The sequence below is a fragment of the Lactuca virosa genome, chromosome 2 (assembly GCF_052849685.1).
Source record: "Lactuca virosa cultivar CGN04683 chromosome 2, Lactuca_virosa_CGN04683_v6, whole genome shotgun sequence".
NCBI lineage: Eukaryota > Viridiplantae > Streptophyta > Magnoliopsida > Asterales > Asteraceae > Lactuca > Lactuca virosa.
In genome coordinates, this window is record NC_136427.1 from 167,617,502 (window position 1) to 167,623,188 (window position 5,687).

Here is a 5,687-nt window from a genome sequence, read left to right on the forward strand (position 1 = left end):
GTCGGATCAGTGAGTAGAGTGATGGAAGGCTCAGCCAGTCTGGGTCCAGTAAGGTCATGAACATCATAGTACTCGACGAGTTCAAGGAGGAACTCGGCGAGTCCAAGGCAATCTCCTTAGATTATGAAGGGGAACTCGACGAGTTGTTCATACAACTCGGCGAGTCAGAGCTTAGACATTCATCTGATGATGATGAACTCGACGAGTTCAAGGATGAACTCGGCGAGTCGGTTGATGTTGGTCCCGATTGTATGGTTGAAGGAGAACCCGACGAGTTCTTGCTAGACTCGACGAGTGGAGTCAGGGTTGTTTTGGGATTTGAGGAGTATGGACTCGACGTGTTGGTAGACCAACTCGGCGAGTCAGGTCAACTGGACGTTGACTTTGACCAAGTTTGACCAGGGTGACTTTTGGATTATTGTGGTCTAATGTTGTTTTGGGTATTGATAGTTCGGGAAGCCGAAGGGTCAGCGGTTCAGAAGTGTCGGTTAGCGGTTAGAAGTGTTCAGTAAGTCTTCAGCAGTGCGAGGTGAGTCTCCACACTGTTTGTATGGGTCTACGGCCACAATGCCGGCCCATTTAGTTTATGTACGGTAGGAAGACCCGGGGGCTAGCCCTAGGCATTATGCATGGAAGACCAGGAGGAGGCCCCTGGCACTCGGTATGTTATTATGTAGGAAGACCCTGGGGTTAGCCCTAGGCGTTATGCATGAAAGACCAGGAGATGGCTCCTGGCACTCAATATGTTATTATGTCTGGTAGGAAGACCTGGGGGTTAGCCCTAGGCAACATGAATGAAAGACCGGGAGGTGGCTCCTGGCGCACTGTATGCTATTACGTATGAAAGACCAGGAGGTGGCTCCTGGCACCCTACATGCTGAGTAGCCTAGGAGAGTGGTATATATAGTTGTCTTTGTGATGCTTGCATGGAAGACCAGGGGGTGGCCTTTAGCATTTGTCTGTAAGACCCAGGGAATGGCCCCAGGCTTGACCAGAAAGACCACGTGCGGCCCGTGGCATAACACCAAGACTATGTTTGGCACATAACACCTCAGCAAGACTATGTTTGGCACATAGCACCTTACTTGAGTATGGATATGTTTGTTATGTATGGCTCATGGTTATGTATGGCATGTATGAATCAGTTGATATGTATGGTATGTGGTATCTGGGGAACTCACTAAGCTTCGTGCTTACGGTTTTCAGTTTTGGTTTCAGGTACTTCGTTTTTAACAGAAAGGAGCCGACTCGATCGCAACGCATCACACTATGTTTTCCGCACAAGAGATCTTTGGGATTATACTCTGATATGATTTTATGATGACATGTTTTGATTATTGACGTACTGGTTTTGGCATGATATGTTATTACGGATGTTTTCTTATACTGTTGGTTTTATAATAATTCATTTCAAAATGAAATTTTTGGCATTGAATTTTGGGATGTTTCAAGTTGGTATCAGAGCCCTGGTTTGAGGGATTCGGACACACCCTTGGGGTGTCTGGACTCAAATCTAGGGATTAAAAGTTTTTACAAGAAAATGGTTGTCTAAGGGGGGAGTTAAAGGAGTTTGAAATAGAACAAAGTGTGTGATGTGCGCGACCTGCCGAGTTCAAGTAAGTATTCCCCAAAGTACCCATACAAGTTTATGTTATGTTTAACAGCTTCAGTAGAACAGCATGCTAGAATAGGACTAAGGATCTAGGAATGATGCCTTATGCGCCTGATTTATGTGCTTCAGCTTATGAGAATTGCATGCTAGTATTGAGTAGACAGTAATAGGATATCCTGTTTAGGTTATGCCTGGTAGTATGAGCTCAACATTGTATGCTAGTACAGTTTCCTGTTCCGAGGATATGATTGTTTGAGATCGATCCCTTTTGTCTGAATGCTGCTTGCTTTGTGCTTTGTGGTACTTTGCGTGATGGGAGTTAGCTATTAGGTGAATACGTTAAGTCATATGTGATAAGGGTTGAATAATCTGAGAGGATTGGATTTGACCCTATTGCGCAGCTCTCGTCTGAGTCTAACCGTTGTAGGGACGAGTCTTCTACTCGAAGGATTATCTGAGCCTCGTTACATGTGATGGTATTCAGGTAATGGCTAATTGGCATTACAAGGAGGCCTTCAGCAGCTGAGGACCGGTTTGGGTGGAGTTAGAGATTTTCCCTAGGGCAAGCCTAGGATGAGAGTAGCAGAGATCAGCAGCAGTAGTAGTGACTTGGTGGAGTTGAGGTAGTTCTTGAGGAAAGTATGGATAGATGTGGAAGGTAGTATGGGCCCGTACTACTGAAAGCAGAGGATCCGTACTTGAATCAAGGAAGGCTGAGACGAGACCAGGAAACTTGCGATAGATATGATCCCTCTAGATGTATCGGTATCGCTGACGATTGTCATTTTGTATCGCAGAATGGTGGTACTACGTCCGAGGCCAGCAATTGGCAGTTCAGGAGAGGGATCAGGTTCGGGTTCAGGTTCCGAACTAGTGGATGAGAGGCTACGCGAGTTCATCGCGTCCGAGATCACTAGAGGCATCCTTGATGCGACCCCGGTCATCTTTGGGTCGATCAAGGAAGGGATTATCGAGCTGATGGAGGATCGCCTCAGGGCGTTCAGGAGTGACATGGCGACCAGCCAGTCAGGATCACGTACACTGTCCTTCAAGGACTTCAGGGGCAGTGGTGCGCCAGACTTCCACAGGGTGAGCTCCCACTTGGATAAGTCTAAAACTATTATTGCGTATGACTTCAGGAACCGATCAGCAATCGTAGCTCTCAAAAGCTTATGTCGAACTCTGACCTTGTCGATGAACTCTGACCTTTGTCAATGACTTGTCCATTAGATAAGGGATCATATATTCCTCCATTCTAGATATCATATGGACTGAGACATGGATTATCAATCATTCTCTTTGTCCATTTGTTGTTTCCCGATTTCCGATTCATGATGACTGACTGATTGAACAAATCAAATCAGTCCTGGCTTGGCCAAGCACTCACATGTATCATCTTTAAATCATCGAGGGGCCCACAGATATCGCTTTTATCCCGAAGGTAAAAGGAATGGATAAACTTCGACTCATATGGCTTGTTCTACTACTTGTTGAATCATACACAAAGGCACGTTTTATAACATCGAGTTACCAATGCGTTTTCGTGCAATCAATGTATAACCAACTCATAGTAACAACTCATATCTCTAGGTTTGAAGAATATAAGATATTATCGTCTCATGACCACTCGTGATAAAATCCATGAAGTGATTCAAATGAGCGCGGGTTGAATCCAATACTCAGAACTTATGAGCACTCATGAGTGTTGTAGCACCACTTTGTCCACCAACTTGGACCTCTACAAACCAACCCATGACATACTTGATTCATATCTACTTCCAACATATGACCGACTGTGGATGGTTTGAATAACTTAATCATTCAGGAAGAGCGACTTAGTTATTCTGGAAGTCAAAACATGCAAAGTGAAACACAAGAATAAATGAATCAAATATGGTATCAAACCCTATGAATATAAATAAACACTTTTATTTATCACCATACTGATTACTCATTATTCATTGTTTCGGTTTTATCAACTTTATACTTGAATTTAAAACAATAGTTGTCCCATGCTCCAAGCATGTACACTATGTTTTCTAAACACTAGTCATGCCATACACCAAGTATGCATACTATGTTTGTCTATGATCTTTACTTTGTAAAATAGATCAATTGAACATCACTCCAATAATCCTCTTTTCACAGTCCCAAATCCTTACTGCAAATGCAAGAATTCCAAATTCATGCCATTTACTGAAATCTGTTAGATTCTAAACTTATATGCATTGATCCTCTTAATGATTATGCACGAAGTCAGAAAGACTTGACAACAATCATTACAGAGCATTCCAAAGGAGATCAGCTCCTTGGCAACATCCTTCTTTCATTAAGTTTCCTAATCTTACACAGATTGAATAATTTCTAACTTTGAAACATTTCCATATTCCATTTTGACTATCACTTCTGAACAAGAGTTGCCTCCTTACAGATTATGTCAATATGGTCCTTCCAGAATTAACATTATACTTCCAACTGTCCTTGAGCAACCAATCTTTGGTAAACCTTAGATTGTCCTCGACAATTGCTTAATCATTTTAGTTATATCCAATTCTAGACCTTTTCCCTTCATAATGCCCCAGACATTTGGAAAATTTTAGAAAGGATGAATATAGCACATGTAATCGATCCTATATCCGAAGCATATGGGACACGATTCATGATGTCTCACATAAATACTAAACCAGTCTTTTGCTATAATATTTCCATTTCAATTTGCCAAGTTCTCAAAATTCATATTATGAAAAGGGATGCCGTAATCATAATCGAATTTTAGAACGCAAATAATGGACCCATATATAGAATTTCCTTATGTTGAGCCATTCCAACATGAAATTCATATATATATCCTTGATTAAATACGATTAAAATCTCAATCTAAGCTTTTAGAATTGAAATGAAGTATAATTTCCTCTCCCTTAATTATAGCAAAACAACTTTTTCAATCCCTGCAGCCACACAAATTGAAACTTTTGTTTTCTATAATTAACATTGCTAACTTGCAACACTAACAATAATTATCATGCTCCCACTAACATGATGGTTATTAGCATAACACTTATGCTCCCACTAGCTTTGACATGTACTCAGAAATCAGCTGGACTTCTAGAAATCAATACTTTATTGACTTCCTTACCAAAGTTCAGATTTCTGATACGAGATGCTTTGATAAAACTTTATCAAAATCATACACCTTTCCTTAGATAGCATGCATGTGTGTCTAAACAATTTCAGAACTATGAAAAGGGATGCCGTAATCATAGTCTCAATTGTTTAGACCTTTTGCCATCTGCTTCAAATCTACTTGGTGGAAGTGTTTCCTCACCATCATTTTTAATGAATCGGAGAGAAACCTTATGACCCTTAGATTTTATGGTGTATGTGTTCTTATCCATGTGAATCGTCAAAACCATAGTCACAAGACAAGGATAATGACAAATCCAAACTCATATGGACTGAACTTATGCAATCTTAACTTCTTGCCACCTGGCAGTACAGGGCCTGCCATTGCTTCCAAGTTGTTATGCAACCAATTGAGAACTTTTAGAACTCCTATGCAAAGCCAACTTTAACTGGAATGGGCACAGAATATGTCAACATGATAGGTTATAAACCTCAAGTCGTGTGCTAGTGAAGAACCTCAGGTTTTATTCTTGATTAGTTCTTGAAATTCTTTCAGGATCTTTTAGACTCCCACGGTCTCCTTGACCTATAAGACTTTCTTGCCAAATATTCAAGAGATAGTGTGGATTCTAATCAAGACAGACATTTAACACAATTGGCCTTAGTTGATCTTTGTTTTATCCAAAACATCACAAATTACCAATTTCAAATATACAAGAGTAGAAAACTTTTACTCTTACATTTGACAAGTGTTTTTAAACATCTTTTAAGACATGTCACTCAAGTTACAATCTTAGAGTATAACTCTAAGAATTGTTTTTGGAACGATGTATGAATCATCTTCTTGATTTAACCACTTCAACAATTCATAACTCCTCTTCTTAACTATCAGAATGCACTTAGAGGATGAAATGTGATAAGGTCTCAAAATCATTAAGATGATCTTAAAACA